The sequence below is a fragment of the Leptidea sinapis genome, chromosome Z (genome assembly GCF_905404315.1).
Source record: "Leptidea sinapis chromosome Z, ilLepSina1.1, whole genome shotgun sequence".
In the NCBI taxonomy this organism is placed as follows: Eukaryota; Metazoa; Arthropoda; class Insecta; order Lepidoptera; family Pieridae; genus Leptidea; species Leptidea sinapis.
In genome coordinates, this window is record NC_066312.1 from 30,536,045 (window position 1) to 30,556,814 (window position 20,770).

Below are 20,770 nucleotides of genomic sequence, written 5' to 3' on the forward strand. Positions count from 1 at the left end.
CTACTTTACTTAATATGACACAGTTTTATTAGTTTTGTAAATAAAATTGAATTCTGAATTGAAACTATGGCGATCTTGTGCGAGAGATGTAACCTAGCTACGCTCGATACCTCAAGGCTATCGGCTCGGTCCCCAACCTTAAGACAACAAAGAATCTCCATTAGTAAGCTGTCATAAAATACATTGTATATTGGATATCTCGGAGTAAAAGTAAAGAAGTTAGTTTGTTACGTGCAACGCAAATCTGAAAAAGATTTCGTATTTTTTCCCAAAGCTCTCTTTGATGTCGCGAGCAGGGAATATTACTTAAATCCCTAGTTCATACACAAAGCCCTTGCTAAAATTCAACCAACGGATTTTATTACATTACGTCTGTGTTTCAGCCTTTTGATTTTTTGAGGGTAGTTTGTTCTTTGACATCATACTAAAAAAATCAAGGTTAAAATTTTTAATCTGTCGAATAAAACCATTAAATTATTAAATTGGACGGTTTTGGATATATGATTACTATAAATTATTACACCCCCCACCCCTTTTGTAAGGGGGTACTTCTTACAGTAGTTTAACTTTTTTTTTTATGAACATTTATATGAAAGTTATAGTCTGCCTGGATGACGTAATTGTTTTCTGTGTATGGCTTTTTTTGGAGTTTTCATTCAGGTTAATTATATATTATTATTAAAGATTAGAACGTAAAAAATAAAACTGAATTCAAAAACTGAAAATTATCAAATAACTAACAATTTAATTTTAATACACCTCTTATGCAAACCTTTACCTTTAATATGAATACAATACTATTATTTGTATGTGCTACATATTGATAGCTTTGAAGTCGGTGCCAAGCCAAATGTAATAAAGGTGATTTGAGCGGGATAGCTTCGGCGCGAACCAAGCGGACAGATACGCGTGGCCAGACAACCTAAATAATTACAATAAGTAAGCTGTTAACTAACTTAAAACCTATCAATAGGTAGTACATACAATTAATAAGTATTGTATTAATATTAAAGGTAAAGGTTTGCATAAGAGGTGCATTAAATTAAATTTTTAGTTATTTGATACTTTTCAGTTTTTGAAGTCGGTTTTTTTAAACGTAGTTTTTTTGAATAAAAAAGAAAAACATTTTTTCATTTCTCATACTCAGAAAGTAATGTTGTCTTGATCTGATTATTGGGTGGAAAATGCTGCTTCCCTCCACAGAAAGGGAAAAACTCATACAAATTACTTCCCACCTAAGGGCCGGAATGAACTTCAAAAATAGAACTGCTTTCAGCTGTGAAGAGTTTTATGCAAAAAACAACTAATTAAAAAAAATGCTTTCTTTCAGCCAGTATGAACTTTGAGCGGAATAAGCGGCAACAATTACGCGGTGAGTTCCATATTTAAAATTTAAAAAGTCAACATAAATTATTGTCCTAATTTGACAATTAATTTTAAATAGGTACTACTAGGTAATATTATGATATATTATCAATAAATAGTTAAGATAAACAACTAGTTTTATTTTCCTCATATTCGAAATGAAAAGTAAAGTGTTTAACGCGGGTAAAATAATCAATTCCTACTCGGACTATAGCCGCCCTTGCTGCGCTCGGGCGTCTAAATACCTCGGGAATTGATTCTTTCGACGATTTGAAGCAGCTGCAGCCCCAGCACCAACTGACGTAACTTGGACATGACAAGGAGCCAGAGTGTCGACGCAAGTCGCGTCCCAGCCCAGCACCCTTCCCCGTGCCCAAGTCACCAGAATCATTCCATCAGGACGCTTCTTAATTTACATAATTAACATGAATATTGATCAAACAAGTTGAAGAGCAAATGTCGCTTAGATAATATTAAACGTGTTCACTCAAGTAGCGGTTGTTTACTCAATCTTGGTTTATACTCTGGTGTTTACTCTGACTTAGCGAATCGTGCTAACTATATGTGACACCAACTCGACTTCAACTTGTGATCGTATCATGCAAATTATTCTTAATGTTCTTGGATACACGCGCTTAGTTTTCACCTGCTTGTTCAGTGAGTGTTATTAGTATGTTTGACATATATATGTCTTTTGAGTTTCATCTATCGTTTTTAAATCAATTCAATCAAATCACTTCATTTAAATGTAGCTCAAGGTAATAACACTTAAAAGTTTTATTTTAACATTAGCCACCACCTCTGTAAAGGTTTAGCTTTAATGAGAAGAAGTGGCAAGAAACTCATTGCCACTCTTTTGAATCAATACTTAGAGCTTTATCGTTTTACAAATCATTTCAAATACATTATAATGTAGAGTGATGCAACTAAAATACTCAAACGTCAAATATTCAATGCCTTACACTGCAGCAGTTGTAGATTTGCAGCTGACAAAAAGCCAATTAAAGGATCTCACGGATAGCAAATCACTAGTTTAAAATGGCTAGGTTACTACTGTCAACGATAGTATGCTCTAACAATTTAGTAAAAGAATTCGTTACTCAACATCTGCCTGGCCGATGCTACGCTTGTGCAGAATAGATCTAAGCCTACTTACTCGCTTATTAATTTTATTAAAGTTACTGCTTACTCGACACAAGTAGGAATTTTGCCTGTATTTGGATTAAACTAATACTGTATGTATAAGAGCATTGAAACGCGAAATACTAACAGACTATCAATCAAATTGGAAGTAATTTTCAAGTGGAAAGATATATCTGCTATTTAACTTCTCGTGGAGAGAAGGAGTATATGAAATCGTTTGCTAAAATTATAATAATTTTCTGATTTTTGATTGCACTGTTACACCCATAGTGTAAGTCTACTTTTGGTCAAAATTATTTGTGTAAATAACTTGAAATATTATTTTCATTAAATTATTCCTCAACCACTCGCTGCGCTTTCCCGTTCTCCCGTGCACAGCCACTTTCAGCAATCAATTGCCATCTGCAGTATTTCCGAATCGAGACGAATTAGGAACCTTAATCCTTAACATCTTGGTAAATATATAAAAAAGAACGGTTTTAAATAACGTCCTTTAAAAACATCACGCAAAGTATAAAAGCCTTTCAGAGCCCGCATGTATTTCACATTCAACATCTCCACCGCAGTTTTAACTTTAATTTAATTGTATTTGCTTTTCAAAGGTGCTCCGTCAATGCATACGAAACAAACAGATAAGACTCGCAAATACAGTTACTGTGTAATAAATGCGAAGTAAAGTTAGTCCAAATTTTAAACTTTTTGTCATTATGCCTTATGCATATATATCACTATACAATTGCATGACGGGGAATAACATGAAGTAATTTTAAACTTGGAGTAACTTTTCATCGCGTTTATTAATAAGACGTAGTATTCACAGTAAAGTAGGCTGGGTTACGACATATTAGCTGTTATAGTTAAGGTTTAAATGAATTTTAAGGTTAACAGTGTCGCTGACTTTAATATAGACTGCGGAATGTGTTGCACCCAGACATGGATCCAAATAGATACCGCGAGTGTATGTACGTCGCGTGTCAAAAAGAGAATGCTCTTCCTTTGACGCTTCTATTTTATTTTTTATTATGATTTATAATTAACCGACTATTGATGTACTGAAAACGTCAACTAATGATGAGGTGAGTGGCTAAACGTTAGGCTCGCTGCACTGGCATTTTTAACGACGTCACAGTACGTACAAAAAAGGGCACGCCTGGTTTTCATACAGACGGATTTGCGTTATCTACTTATATCTATATCTGTGATGCTGCACCATCGTATTATTGGCATAGTTAAAGTTAAAGTCAAAAACGTGATATATTAAGTCAATTTCATATATTTATTATATTTATATTTATATTGAAACTTATGACAGGTTGCTGTTTAGCCATTTAACATTAACAACAGTTTTGACCGGTGAAGACGGTTAGACGTTACGGTTAACAGTTAAGGTTTTGATGTCATCTAAAAATTGTGCAAATGGTGCATCAGATTTTTTACTTAACCGTTACTTTATCATTTCTGTTATTGCTAACGCTAGTTAGTAAGTCTTTTTGACAGCCTTTTTTATTTATATAACAATATTGTAGAATAAAGATACAATTTATGTGTCAGCCCGTGACACCCCTAATCTTTTTAAAAAAAAGTGAGCGCATAATTTATTCATAAATTGCTGAAAATCTTCGGCATTCAATTGAGCGGTTTATTGATGGTGATTTTGACAGAATTATCACTATTAATTGAATTGAGGACTTAGGAAACGATATTCATGTGAAATCATAATTTTTCACTATCGCTTATTTGGTCTCAAATGATATAAAAATTTAATTTGTACCAAAATGTATGTACGACGTCGCATACGAACCCTCGGGTTACGTGCCAGCGCTCTTACCAACTAAGCCAACCGTCTACATGCCGCATTATCCGTAAATCTTGGTATGTTTGTTCAAATCTAGTGCTGCGCCTCAATCTACAGAATCTATACTTTACTGTTGATTATCTGCACAATCCAATAGATTTCAAATTTAGAAATTGACTAGAAATATCGCTATTTTAAAACAAAACAGTTAGTTGATTTTAAGTCATATCCCTCACTTCTGGGCTCAAATTTGAAAATTTAATTTATGACAAAATTAAAGGACGATGCGGGACTCGAAGCCGCGCCTCTCGGTTTCCGTCCGAGCCCTCCTTCCAACTGAGCCAACAGTCCGAGTGACGCATAGATCGTAAGTCTTTTTCAACTCTAAGGTTTCTTTTAATGATGAGAAATAACGAGACGATTGATAACTTCAGCTGATGGTAAGCAGTGCGCCTTAACCCTATCCAATACCGCTCCGGAGGATGAAAAACAAATTTTTTTATGAGCATCACATTTAATACCGAAATACAAATACACAGGTGCAGTTGTGGTACTTATCTAATCGAGAACCCTATTCAAAGGAGCCTCGTTCAAATAAAAATATATATATTTCGCTTTTGAAAAGCGGTAGTCAAAGTTACATTGAATTAGACTGACGTGGCGGTGAAATCGATCACGTGCCAATTAATAAATTGAATGCTCCTTTGTAGATGGCTGTTATAACATAACATGATAAATTTGTTATTTAAAATATAATAATTACAAATAAAGATAAAGAGCGTGGAGTACGCCAAGGTAACTATTTATCACCATAACTTTTTGCCGCAGTTGTAAAAGAAATATTTTCGTAATTAAGAGAAGAAAAGGAATGAAAACATTGAATACAGTTTAATAATCTTAGGTTTGCAGACGATTTAATAGTTTTTGGATCTTCTTCTCTCCTCTTCCATATGTGAAACTAGTAAAAATAATACTCTTGATCTCGAAAATCAAAGTCACCTAGTGGCTGTGACTTTGAAACTTGAATTGGTGTAAATTTTAAAAACCAAAACCATAATAAGCGGTAAAAAATAAAGAGAAGTCGTAGTAAATAATAACGAGATCAATCAATACAATAATCTAAGACAAGTTAGATCACAAAAAGGTCAAGGCAAAGAAATTGATAAAAAAATAGGAAATACGTGGGACAAATACTGGGCCGTCAGAAATTTTGAAAAGTAAAAATATAAAAATAAACAATAAAAGTGCATTAGAATCCGTACTGTCCTACGGTTATCACCCTACGCATGCATAGATTATAAACTAGGCGTTTGCCATAGTTCCATGAATAGGAATAATACTATACTTAATATTTATAAAACACAAAGTGAGAAACATAGATATAAGGGAGAAAAAAAAATAACTGATGCCACTCTATAAGAAAACTTGAATGGTGTCGGATGGGTCACGGAGAACATATAGATGGAGTAGATCCATTAAAAAATTGTAAACCATTAATCTAAAAAGAAAATGGGGAGGACAATGCAGGAGATGGTCAGATGAACTAAGGGCGATAGTAGGCAAAACAAGGTCTAGGATAGCTTAAGATAGAAAAGAGTGGAAGAACTTGGAAGAAGAGACTTTTGTCGATACACATACAGCTACAGTGGTAGATAATTGTTAAGGAAAATATGTCAATAAAGGCTTGTATTATCATTATAATTGTTATTATTAACTTACCTAACAAATTACAATTTTATTCATTTTCTGAAGGCCCGACTTGCACTAAACAAGAATTTATTTCCTTTAAACGCTACAGAAGTTTACTTCGGGATTAGTTTATGCTAGTCTCCTCAAGTTTTGCATTCGATAACATGAAACGTCTTTGAAGATAATGTATTGCTGCATTCAGCTGCAAAATATCTAAACTTTTCTTAGATGGATGAATGGAGTATTCAGAGTGATAATATGTTACGTTTCTTCGAAAATATAAATGATATCTCGTTCAAAGTCTTCAAACGGTCCGAAATTTATAACTAAAGCAGCATTTTTTTCGATTAACAGACTAGTTTTGTGATGAGTTGCCGATAGCTCTATACCATTTAAAATATATCGCATGTCGGGTTTTATTTTAAATTAATTATTAATAATCAGCCGAAAGTTTTTTTAAGTATCTCTTTCAGGGAAACGAAAATTGTTGATCACGCTTATTATCTCTTATCTCGTTTAGTTTATTTTGATTTATTTATACAACTTTACATAATTACATTATTTACGCACCATACGCTGCGCTTTTCGACGAGATATGCTCATAAATCTTAAACATAAATTATTGATTTTTATTAACGATTTTCAAACATAATATACATATAATCAAAGAACATTTTAAAGAGATTAGATTAGAATGTCTTTTACCTGATCTGTGCATACAATGACGTTCTACGTCACTGTATGCATATAATAATATGATCTTCAGATTATGGGTATGTTCCGGTATGCACTGCGACAGGGTGACGTCAATTTAGTATACTGTGAAGCCGTTCCTTTATAGCTAGTTAGTTAAACTGGTTACTATTTAAAACGGAACGCAATCCTGTATTCTGTCAGCCACATTTTTTGACGCTGCACTCAAATGAGTGTATTAAAGTTTTCTAGTTCATTAAAAAAAAACTGTTGTTGGAGTACCGTCAAAATAAAAATATTTGGGGTTAGCCTGTATGTAGGTATTGTTTATAAAACGTTAAGCAGTCGAGTGGTTTTGACTGATCACGTGATCAAAGTACTGCGAGTACCTTACCTCGAAAACGCCAGTGCTCTCACAGTAGAATATGGCGGCGATTTATGACGTCATATATTTCCCTAGGGTACTGCGGCAGTATACTGCCAGTCCATAACTGAACGAATTTTCCTACTGTGATAGCACTGTGCAGTGCATATCGGAACATACCCTAAAATAAATGTTAAATGAGAATAACCACACATTATAATATGATACTTGAAGCCATCTTCCTCTTACATAAGTAATGACTAAGTTTAATATGTGGTTATTCTTGAAATTCCTCAAACAGGCAATAGCCTCACGCAATGTGAAGTGATGAAGCGATCACCCATGGACATCCGCAAACCCAAAGTTCAAGAGATGCGTTGCCGGCCTTTAAGTTGGGAGTATGTTTTATGTCTGTCCTATGTATCGTTTCGAGAAAACTGCAAACAAATTGGCTGTGCGTCGCAAGTAATTTCTTGCAAAACGCGCGGTTTTAGAATGCCAGACGTCAACATGATTCATGTGGAGTTTGGACTTTTTGACGTATACTCTTTTATACTTTCTACCTCATCCCTATTAATATTATGTTAAAAATCAGGGATATGTGGCAATTTTGAATATAACGTTTTGGGGTTTTCCCCAGTATTTTTTATTTTATTTATTTATTAATATTTGGGAGACTTACAGCTAGCTTACAATTATAACTTATGAAATAATTAAAACTAAAGAAGGCTATTTAAATTTTCTACATTTATATGTGGTGGAATATATGTTTTTTATATTGAATAGTCTACTATGTCAGCAAAGGTGATTTTTTGAAGAGAAATCTTCTTTAGCGGCGTTGAGCACTTTTCTTGGGATGGGTATAAAGTGTTAAACTGAGTGAGCGCAGCACACGGCCTGATTAAAACTTTGTAAGACAGTCGTTGAAATTATAGATGAAATATTTATACTTCTAACTAATTATAGTTTTGGCTATTTCAACTTAATGATCATACGGTCAATGTACCAGTGGTTGAATCATTGTGATTATGAAGCCTAAGCACCGCGAGATCGAGGGATCGAATCTCAGCCGTGAATATTTTTACAGTATAATTATTTGGTTTTAGTTAGCAAAGACTCTCCTTAAGGCGATAATAGTTATACTTGTATTTCTTTGTTCACACTGTCTATTGTACTATTTTAAGTAAGAGTTATGAACTCGCCATTAAATAAATCTAACTCAGAATCTGTTATTTCGTCTGTTATAAAAATCGACACTTAATTTCGTTTCTTAAAGAGCTAAGAGACGTCGAGAAGATATAAATATTTGAAGTGAAAACTTCTTAAACTTGGGATGGGTAGTTATGTTCAAGTTTTTACTTCTAGTGGCACTCCACTACACTAGTGCAACCCGTTATTTTTTTCGACGTGTTCACAGCTGTCAAAGTCTATCTAGTCGTATAAATTACGTAAGATTAACAATACTAAATAAAATAAAAAAAAATGAATTAATATCACACCACATTGCTATCCATCAATAGTCAGGTTCACTAACAACTAGGGTATTTGAGACGTTAAAATATAAAATTAAACCAATAATATAAATTATTGGAGTGTAAGAAATAAATGAAAAATTGTGCTCGAGTTCACAGCAAAAATTGACGGGGTCGTTAACGAATAGCTTGATTGCAACATCAGTGAAAGGAATCGTTTGTGGATTTCTTATTTGTGAATTCTGAAGCTTTTATTCAGGGATTTTTACTTTTAGTATCTAAAGAAACGTAATATTCGACTGCAGGTTGTTGATTCGTGAAATCTACTAGGTTTGGAATGGGCACTTATAATATATAGGAGATAAAAACTTCAGCATATATTTCAATTTGAAAATTATTTTCGCTGGCAAAGCTGAATAACAGTTATAGGAGAAATAGAAATATATTTAATTTACCATAGGGAGTGACAATAACACAACATTTTGCAACTATACTTGACATGGTGTATATTCTTTTATCTTCAATCTCTTCTTCTCATTCTCTCATTATTTTCCCTTGTATGATTTGTTCATCTATATGCTAGACTTGATCACTAGCAAGCTAGAAATCTCATGGTTACTCAGAGGGCATTGAAGAGGGCTAAGCTCGGAGTTACCCTGCGAGATTGAATCAGCAATAAGGGGAACCAAAGTCACTGACATAGCCCAAATGATGGCGAAACTAAAGTGGCAGTGGGCACATAGTTCGACGGACATATAGCCGGTGGGACATAAAAGTCATCGAATGGCGACGACGTACTGGAAGGCGAAGTGTTGGTAAGCCCCCCGCAAGATGGAACGATGATCTTTTTTGGATGAGAGCAGCGCAGGACCTAACGTCAGCGGCCTTTGTCCAGCAGTGGTCGTCTTCTGGCTCATGATTATGATGCTAGTAGATTGCAATTCTATGATCTATATTGTTTGTTTTACATCATCAACTTTTATTCTCTTCTTTTTACTTTTAACTACAGCTCTGAAGTTAAATGTTTTAATATCCATCATGGCAACATAACAGAATAGTTTATAGAAATAAACCGAGTTCGTATGCAATATTTAAAATGAATGAACTCGAACAAATGTAAAACATATTTGCTGACACGGAAAAAGTTTGCACTTTAGTAGTGCAGCGCGGAATTATAAAATATACAAACGGAATACTGAAATGGAGCGACAAATTTGTAGTTTTTCTGCGCATGCGATTTGAGCAAATTTACAATTCAGATGGATCGGTATTCATCCCGATACTGTATCAGGTATTGTATGAAAAAAGCAATTTCTGTTTCACATCTATGCATTGGGATATCATTTCGACAATTGGGACTCATGATAAGAAATTGTTACGATATACGTTGTGGACTTTCTTTGCAATTGCTCTTCAATGCTCTGGTAGGGAGTAAAATGAAATTTCTACTGCTGGATAAGAGTAGAAAATCTTAATTATAGCCTCTGATGGTACGCTATGCATAACTATTTTTTATAACAATAAGGGACGTTCAGCTGATGATAATTTATACGCCCTGCCCATTACAATGCAGTGCCCGCTCAGGATTGTTGAAAAAACAAATTCTATGTGGCACTACAATTGCGCTCGTCTCCTTGAGACATGAGATGTTAAATCTCATTTGCCCAGTAACTTCACTAGCTACGACACCCTTCAGACCGAAACACAGTAATGTTTACACATTACTTTTGCACGGCAGAAATAAGCGCCGTAGTGGTACCCATAATCTAGCCGACATCCTGTGCAAAGGAGCCTCCCATTGGTAACAAACTATTATTTTGCTTCACACGGTTGCGCGAATTAACTAGTTATTAACGCACAACCATTCTATTTGCTCAATGCATCAACCTAACTACAGCTTGTTAAAGATGGGGGAGATGTTTATGTACATTGTACATACCAGTTTGGCTTTCAGTAAAAAGAACGTACTTACTTTTTTGTAAAATAAATTATTAAATTGATAGGCAATGTGTTGCTGTCGTTGTTTCAAAAGTTCTATATTCAGTATTCTAAAATATAAAAATAACCGTCACAAATCCTTATAACATAATCTAAGTTAAGTCACAATCGGTCTTTGCACAAGCCGTTTTGGAGATTAGGCGGAAGAAACAGGCCGTTATATTATAAAAATAAATCATAGTTAAAAAGACCCTAAAAAACAAGCTTATTATAGAAAACCGAACTAAAAAATTAGAAAATTATTCCTACTTTTTAAATTTTATTTGTAAAAGCGTGGTTTTTATTATTTTTTAAACTATTATTTGCATTGTTAAATTAAAAGTTCTCTTTAGTTTTCGAAAATTTTCTTATATTAAATGAATCATTTAAAGATAATGGTTGAAATTTAAAATAAATTTATAAATTAAAAAATTTAATAATTTTATCAAATTAATGTATTGTCATCGGTCCTCGATAAATTTACGAAGTTTGAACGAAATCTGGCCGTTTAAAGTGTGTCAAAACGCGCCCAAATGAGTCGGTCACAAACAAACATACATACAGGTGAAGCTATTAAAAAGCGTGTACTAAATTCAAATTGTTATACCTTCTTAGAAGGGTAATAACAACAAACCATTTGATATGATTCTACTTTGAGATCAAATATAATGCTACGTGATGTATCACATATCGATTCAAGATCTGTTAAGCCATATTGGAACACATTTTCTCTCTAAGGATTTAGTTCCGCGAAGATTAAATCACCTAGAAGACTATTTCATCTGTGAATATGCCAACTCATCTTACACATAGTATAATGTATTTGTTATCTGCAACAAATATTAGTATAAAATTGGTAAGATTGTTTTTATTATTCGCTTACAATGTTTATAACACAAAACTCTAGTTAAAAGTAGAAATATGAAATGTCATCTAGGTTGATATTCAAAACAAAATAGTTAAGTATGAATGATGTATGAATGAAAAACAAACAGAGGCTAACACAGTCATAGTCTATCTAGATGTATAAAATATTGAAGGTTTATAATATCATATTCATTTTGAGTCCAGTTCGGTCCATTTCCTCCTCGAGGTTGTAAGTCTAACAATTAAAATGATTTTTTTTTCATGAAAATAAGGGAAGAGACGAGCATGACGTTCAGCTGATCATTTTTGATACGACCTGCCAATGACAATGCAGTGCCGCTCAGGATTTTTGAAAAACCCAATAATTCTAAGTGACACTACAATTGCGCTCGTCACCTTGAGACATAAGATGTTAAGTCCTATTTGCCCAGTGATTTCACTAGCTACGGCGCTCTTCAGACTGAAACACAATAATGCTCACACATTACTGCTTCACGGCAGGAAAAGGCGCCGTTGTGGTACCCATAATCTAGCCGAAATCCTGTGCAAAGGATGGTAACTTATATTGAAATTTACCATCTTCCTGCTCAGTAAATCTTTTCTATAGGGTGACTTGTTCAATACACAACAATTCCATTAATTATGTACTATTGTTTTGTCTATCACTACTACTGTAAAGCCGAATTGTTAACGCCTCTTGGATCACGATACAAAGGCAAGTTTACCGCACAGTAACAGATGTCAAATGGCTTTGATTACTTAGCATATCAACAATGTGTGCATACAACATGCTCAACAGTGTGCAGTCTTCCTTATATAATATGTTCGTTGCTAAATGCAGCTCCAAATTTTGTGTAATACAAAGAACTCCAGAAATTAATACGTCTAGATAGAGCCTCTTGCTACAACGCAAAGGCCAGGCCTATTACTTTTGTGTGCTTGACAAGCTACGTCTTACTACACATAATAAAATTATGTATGTCACTTATAACGTACATTATCATCGAAATCGATGTTATTTTGCAATAATTACATTTTAACAGATAAGAAATTTGTTCTAACAAAAAAGTCTATTTTTATGGTGGTCATACTGTGACGTTCTTAAACGTATCATTCAATGCATGGGTTTATGATATTTTACTGGTATATATAGCCGGTACCAACCATTGGATCGAGCTGCACAACCCACGAGTGATTTTAGCTGTACGCCAATACATCCCACGGCTTGTTAGAGAAGCTATTGAAATTAAAAAGCATCCTATCAATTTTAATAGGGAGGATGGTTTTAGGCTAGCGCAAACATGGAATCCCGTGGTCTCTCTCTGCAGTACAAATGCAACAAAAAGATCCGAAAGTATGGACATCTTCAGTAGTGTGTGTCATGAATTAGGGAGTCAAAGACCAAAACGAACTAGGCGCCAAGTGGACAGATTGATGTACTATTAGTGTCAATGTGTCAAGTGCTTCTCGCCGCCTCCGCAGTCCCGCTGTGATCACGATTCATGCAATTGGATCGAAATATCGGCATCAAATCAATAAAATATATATCGTGAGTACCCGTCATAATAATTACAATATGATATTTGAGTACATAAAATAAAATAAATAATACAATAATTCTCTAAACAGTGCTTTTGAGCATGCTTCAGGCCGACAGCTAAACATAGAGATATTGTTACAAGTTGACAGAGCTGTTGACTGCTCTGAAACAAATCTTTACAAATGGGAGCAATATCTTTGCATATTAAAGCGGGGTTAAGGAAGTTTCTGGGAAGGTCGCACTAGAAACACAAGTGCTATAAAGGAACAAGTTATTATGGATTTAATACGTCTGTTAGTAAACTTGTTTGGGGTCACCTGCGAAACTCAAACGGCCTTACAAATAAACGTCGTATAAAGTAATACCTGAGAATTAACCAAGAATATGAATTAACCAAAATGTTGATTTATCGCTGACAACACTGTCAGTAAAATGATATTACTGAAGTTTTATCAATGTCAAGCACCCTTGCAAATAGACACGGGAAACGTTATTCGTCCGAATAAACCAATCATAAGCAAAATATTATAACAAGTTTATTTCTATGGTCGTTAGTTTTGTTTTGATACAAAAAATTAAGAAATTTTCTTTGGATATTGGTATGATGATATGGATATAGAAAAAGTGTGTGTGTGTACTTATATGAACGCACGCAAAAAGTTATACCTTTTTGGCTTAGAAAAAAAACAAGTTTTAGCCGTGGTCCTGTTTTACTTTTGTAGAACGAATAATATTGGTATATATTTTTTGTATTTTATAAGTTATTGAAATCAATTTGAATCTCGTCCATTGGCTTAGCAAAAAGACGTCGCGCATGAGGTCTGAATGTAGTAAGGTATACTCGCGTCATACATAAGACAATCTCTTCTTTGAACTATGATCGCCTGGTACTAAAACACTGTATAATATTCTTCCTATCTCATTATCTTCCACGTTAAATCTTATGAATCTTTCGATTTTTACTGTCGCTTTTTCGTTTCATCGACTTACAAATGACAGCGATGCTAATGACGTTTTCACTTCAAAAATTATTCTTAGCTTTTCAGATAAAATTTTTATAGAAATTTTGATTTTTTCTTATCACCAACCATAAAATAAACATACCGGTACTACAATAAATATTCAACCTGACGTCTAGACATTTACAGCAGTTAAACTCTTGTGAATATTAAAAGGAAAAATTGCAAAATGCTGCTGTAATCCATTTAATACACTTGGTAGAGCTTAAGCATAAGCGCTTTGCATGAAAAAACTTTTACAACATTATGGAATGACGTCATATACCAAAGTTTACACTCGCTAAATCTGTTTTACTGAAAAAGTAAACGGCTTTAATCCAGTTTCATACGATGACGTCATTCAGTCTACGTTGTTTATACGGATAAGATTTTTATTCATCACATAAACTAGTGCTTGTTGGAAGAGGAGGACAAACGAGCGTACGAGTCACCTGATGTTAAGTGATCACCGCCGCCCATACTCTCCTGCAACACCAGAGGAATCACAGGAGCGTTGTATCGTCATGGAAACACAGTACAACGAAGCTCATTCCACAGGCATAATAAGTTTATGTCTGTTCCTGGTGTTAGCATTATAGTTACGACAGTTTATGGCAAATTCACTTATGTACCTATGAACATACATTATATTATCAAGAACATATTGAGAGGCAACAGTTAGAATGATTCTCTCTCTTGAATGAATGAATGAATAGCTCTCATCTGCAGTACAAAGATGGTAGGTATTTATCGGCTGCATTGCCCTAGACCAATACCATAGGACATAATAACATGAAAATAACTAAAGAATTAGGATGTTTTATAATTTAAATTGAATAGGATTCAAAAAACAAAGCGTGGAATGTTTAATGATTCAATTATGTTTACTTACAAATATATATCGCGTAGTAATAATAACTTAGTTGTAAATATCCCTATAATGATATAATAATTGTAAAGATCCCTATAATATAATATAAGGTGTTGACTTTACCGCGTAGCTACAGGAATTCCCGCGTATTCACTGAAGAAAGCTTCACAATTCCACTCAAAGCATAAGTAGGCCATCGCTGTTTCTGTTATCGCCTTATCTCGTTCCGATTATGACTACAATGCTTTTGTTTACGCCGACAAGATAGATAGTGGGGCGGAATTTGTTTATTTTGTTCTAATATTTAAATTTATTTATCAGTGGAAAGCTACTTTGCATAGGATGCCTGCTAGATTATGGGTACCACAATGGCGCCTTTTTCTGCCGTGAAGCAGCAATGTGTAAGTATTATCATTGTGTTTTGGTGTGAAGATCGACGTAGCTTATTGATATTACTGAGCAAATGAGACTTAACATCTTATGTCTGAAGGTGACGAGCGCAATTGCAGTGCTGCTCAAAATTTTTGGTATTTTTTTAGAATCCTGAGTGGCACTGCATTTTAATGGGCAGGGCGTACTATTTCCATCACCACAGGATTATCATAGGCTGAACATCCTGCTCGTCTAATCTCTTACTGTCATAAAAAATAGACATATTACTACATAGAGATTTTGCAAGCAAAAGAGAACATTCTCATAAGTTTGAAATCAGGTCGTTGTCAATACAAAGATAATTAATTCCTTTTATGTCAGATATCAAAGAAATAAATATTGTCTAACTTGTTGATAGAGTGTCACCTCTACTTATAACAGCTGTATTTGTAATGCGTTGCCTTTAAAAGTTTTTTTTTTTAAAGTGACACTTTTATGTATTGATTTTCGGAGTAGTCTAAGCTAGTAGCGTGGGTTCAAACCACAGAACAGTTTAAAGAAATCTTTAAACTATTCTGTGGTTCAACCCTTTACCATCGGCTTTGTTATTAAATTATACTTTTGTTTAATAATTAAGTAAAGTATTATGCATATTTTTTTTAATTTTTATGCTGATATTAAAATGTTATTTTGTTAAAAAGATATGTTTCACTTGCATCGCGGTTTCATAAACACATTTTTTTTTTTTGAGTTCTAGAAAGATGGAAAAACTAAGTTAGAAATAAGCAATATGAACTTTACGGCTCTAATATTTTGGTTTCGATTTGGAATTTATTTATGAAACACCACCACGCGATATATTAGAATTACAGCGTATACACTCAGCCGGGTAATGTTTTAACAATATTTCTCGGAGGAATCGAACCTACAATCCGTGACTCGATACTAACAGACACTAGACAACCAATATAAGACACGTTAGCCAAGTTTTCATACAAAAAATATCTTTATTGTTTCTTCGCAAAAGAAAGTTTCACTGCACATAAATAACTCAATAAAAGTTATAAGTTTTTCCTACAGATCCTTTAGTTTCAGCAAAACAATTTCAAACTTAAAGTTATGTTATGAGCTGCCTTAATTACCTTGTTAATTAATAGTTAATATAACTTGTAATTTATATTGTATAGCGTATGCATATATCTCACTTACCTCAGTTCGAAATAATGGGCGTCAAGTCACACACGAAGCGAACCTAAAACAAAAATAAATTGATTTAATTAGTATAGAAAATAATACTATTGTTCTTTTTTAAATGTGATTTATTATCTTACATCTTAAAGTGTCATAAATTTTGTTAACACAATAGTTAAGCTTACTCCCAAAATTTTAATTCTTTAAATAATTCTATTAATTATTCGCAAGTCGTTGTTATAAAGATAAGGAGATATACAAGCTGTTGGTTGTTAGCGGCGGATCGTGAGTACCAGTGGGAGGCTCCTTTGCACAGGATGCCAGCTAGATTATGGGTACCACAACGGCGCCTATTTATGCGGTGAAGCAGTAATATGTAATTTTTTTATTGAAGTAGGCGTTTTTTTGCGGAAATCCATAATTATACAAATGATTTGAGTTTTCTTCAGTCTCGTGCCAGATTTTGGCGAGACAACACGTCATGAGGATGCCTCGTGTAGAGGCGAAACACGTGTCGAATTGTTTTAAGACAAATATTGGCCGAATCAACACTAAAGAAAACTCAAATCATTTGTACAGTAGTGTATAGACATTACTGTGTTTCGGTCTGAAGGGCACCGTAGCTTATGTCTCAAGGTGACGAGCGCAATTGTAGTTCCGCTCAAAATTTTTGGGGTTTTTCAAGAATCCTGACCGGCACTACATTGCAATGGGCAGGGCGCATCAATTACCATCAGCTGAACGTCCTCCTCGTCTCATCCCTTATTTTCATAAAAAATATCATCAAACAGTCGGCTTGATAATATGACCGAATTTGAGTTTGAAAGTAATACTATATGTACAGTTTGGGTCATTCCAATCAACCTTGTCGACTATTTCTCCAATTTTGTGAGTAAAAACACGTTGAATTCTCTCACATCACAAAAAATACACGCTTTTCTACAATATCTAAAAATCCGATCGCTGCATCCGGTTTTCTGGTTGAATACACAAGTACGTTATTTACGTTTCACATAACGAGTGTGAGCGAAAAAAATAGTTGGATCATCGGTCCGGTAAATTAATTGTGCGTGAACAGTTTTTACGGGCGAAACACAAAACAAGTTGGAGATAGATACAGTTTCTTTAGAAGGGAAATATGTTTCATATCTTAGACAATAAATATTCAAAATGTATTATTTAGCAATACAAATGTTATAACTATATTTACAATACGAAGACTACATAAAATTAAAACTATCCCTACGTGGAAGAGTACCAAGAATACTGGCAGCATTTCCGTGTTGGAAAGCTAGGCTGATGCGTTGACCAAAATAGCTGCCAGCGCTTGGGTTTCCAGTAGCCTTATTGAGGCGCGAAAGTACTAACTTTGAACATTCTCCGTGCCTCTAGGCCCCACGGGCCATGTGTTTCGACACCAAACGACACAAAGATGTATGACTCACTGAAACCAACATATTTGCGACGCTTGCTGCCTTCGGTAGTCTAAGTAGCAGCCCCAGCTTCAACTGACGTAACTTGGACATGAGATGGAGCCAGTGTCCACGTAAGTCGCGTCCCACACCAGCATCCTTCCCCATGTCTAAGCCACCAGCGTCATTCCATCAGGACGCTTGCCATCGCGGTGGGTACCATTTGGCTCTAAAATAGCTGATATATTAAAAAATATAATAATTACTAGCTGACCCGACAGACTTTGTTCTGTATATAATAAATAAAATAATATTCTTATATGAATTTGTCAATAATATGGCATAACATCAAAAATTACTTCGTAAAATATGCACCCTGCTGTCGTAATGAAATTGTTTCACAGCAGAACTGTCAAACCGTGCGTCAATAAATTCTCTCATAGAAATTATGAATTGACACATCAAAGGAAAAACAAATTTGTTGTTTTTATTTAATTTAGCAGCATTTTTCTATTTATTCACCTTTTAAACCTTCCCTGGAGTTCCACAAATAATTCAAGACCAAAATTAGCCAAATCGGTCCAGCCGTTCTCGAGTTTTAGCGAGACTAACAAACAGCAATTCATTTTTATATATATAGACTAGTGGACCCAACAGACGTTGTCCTGTACACACGTCTTAAATTTGAAAAATCGGTCCAGCCGTTAGGAGGAGTTCGCTAACATACACATGAGCAGGAGAATTATATTATATGGACGGAATTGAGAATCTAAAGTCTAAACCCATCTCAAATTCACTAAAAGAAACAAAAAAATCATCAAAATCGGTCCAGCTGTTTAGAAGGTACTTTAATTGTGAATCTAAACCATTCTCGAATCCACCTGAAGACACACACCAATCTCAAATTCACTGGAACACACAAAAATATCATCAAAATTGGTCCAACCGTTTAGGAGGTAGTTCAATTGTGAATCTAAACCATCCTCGAATCCCCTTGAACTCACACAAAAAATTTCATCAAAATCGGTCCAGCCGTCTAGGAGGAGTTCAGTGACATACACACGCACACAAGAAATATATATATAAAGATATAAAATATTATATAAATACTTGAACGATAGAACATAATGCTGAACTTAATTATCACACGAAGTTTCCACCTCGACTTCATTTTCATGTAACTTTAATTAGGTACAATAAATTTCCCAAACAAAACTATATTCCTACTAATATTATAAATATGAATGTAAGATTGTTTGTTACGCTTTCACGCCTGAGTCACTGAATCGATTTTGATGAAATTAGTAGTTAGTTTAGTTTTGAAATGGCGTTAAAAGGACAAAGTATTATACTTTTTTTCAATTATATTTATATCTCTCTTAGCATATTTTACAAAAATAGTATTCGAAGTAAATCCATCGAACAACATTATATTACCAATATTGCTTAGTAGATATAAAACTAATTACTTACAGCCATGTATTGTATTCAGTAAGACAATAAGCGTATTTGATCAGGCAGGTCCCACTTACCAGTAACAGCACCGGATTGTTAATCCATTATCGCCATTGTAAACAAATATATAGAAGAGGTCCACGTATACTTAATTTCACAATTGAACAAGTGTAATAATCTAGTTAAATTCCATAAATAAATAAATATTATTACCATAAAACCGCTGTAAATAACTAAGAGCACCCCTTTTCAAATAGAATAAAATGTTATAAGCGATCATGATGCATTTTATTGGCTGGCTACTAGATACAGTAATACTCATATTATTGATTTGCTTGCTTCTTCTTCTTCTTCTTTAGCCGTTCTCAACCTCTAAGGTGTAGGCTTTCTTCAGTTTATGCCATCTTTTACGGTCTTGAGCAGTTTCCAACCACTTTGTTCACGCCAGTCTTTTGATATCGTCTTACCGACGCATCTGCGGTCTTCCTCTCGGGCGTTTCTCATCCCATGGTCTCCATTCTATCACTGCCTTGCACCACGAGCCATGCTTGCGGGCGACATGGCCTCTCCCATTTCAATTTCGCAACACGTTTACGATTTGCTTAGAGTTACGAATTACGATTGGCTTGCTATAATACAAAAAATACTGGGGGCCTACTCCTAAAATCGATATACGATATATCGTGGCATTAGTCGTGTCGAATCCTACTCTTAGCTACATCGTATTCAATTTCGAAACGATGATTGAACGAACGGAACGTTTTTCGATATTATCGGTCCTAACCCTACTCTTAGTTGAAAATGTCAGAGACGAATATTCGAATTTGACGAATAATCAAACGTCACTTTTACGATAATCTCAACGGTACCTTCTAGGCTGTCGTTGCTATTATCGTTTCAAGTTGTATAGAATATTTGCCATACAATATACATACTAAATAAATATTATTAAAATAATTATACATGATTTACTATTTAACAGGATTTGTTACTACTGAGTAATTTAAGTCATTTTGAGCCTGAGAAATAGGAAGTCGACGAGAACGTTTGAGTTACATTTTTTTTTACATTTTATTATTCGCAAGTTTTGCATTATTTATTCTATTTTAAATGGTCTTATTATATTCATTACATAATTTTTGAATATTTACATTTTGTGTAGATGATGCAAATTGGTGGTGCAGAGTCTGGCATGGTCCTTTGCGCCTGAACTATGTTTTGACTTTTGACACTTAACAACATAGCACAGATAATATTTAGTTTGTCAAGGTTTGCGCATAATTCATTCACTCTAACATCGTAAAAAAATCAAAATATTAGTTTATGGTTACGATGTTGTTCCGGTAAACGATATGGAATACGAACATTTGTTAGAGTAGGGTAGGTGCGATATATTCGGAGTATTATCGTTATCGATTTTGCGAGTAAATTTCCTGCTTATTTACGAATTACGATCTCTTAACTGTTTCTACACAGTTATTATCTTTTATTTTCTTTTGTATTTGAAGAAAATGATGTATATAGAGCTGATATTACAGTAATTAAATTATATAACTGTTACGTGTG

At 34.2% G+C, this 20,770-nt stretch overlaps 1 protein-coding gene across 1 annotated transcript in view; it reads right to left on the reverse strand.

Moving 5' to 3' along the window:
• LOC126978626 (voltage-dependent T-type calcium channel subunit alpha-1H-like) overlaps positions 1–20,770 on the reverse strand; it is a 182,362-nt gene that overhangs the window by 128,392 nt on the left and 33,200 nt on the right. The window contains exon 2 of the mRNA XM_050827604.1: positions 16,356–16,398. The gene's annotated coding sequence lies outside the window, so the exon portion shown is untranslated. The remainder of the gene's footprint in view (positions 1–16,355; positions 16,399–20,770) is intronic.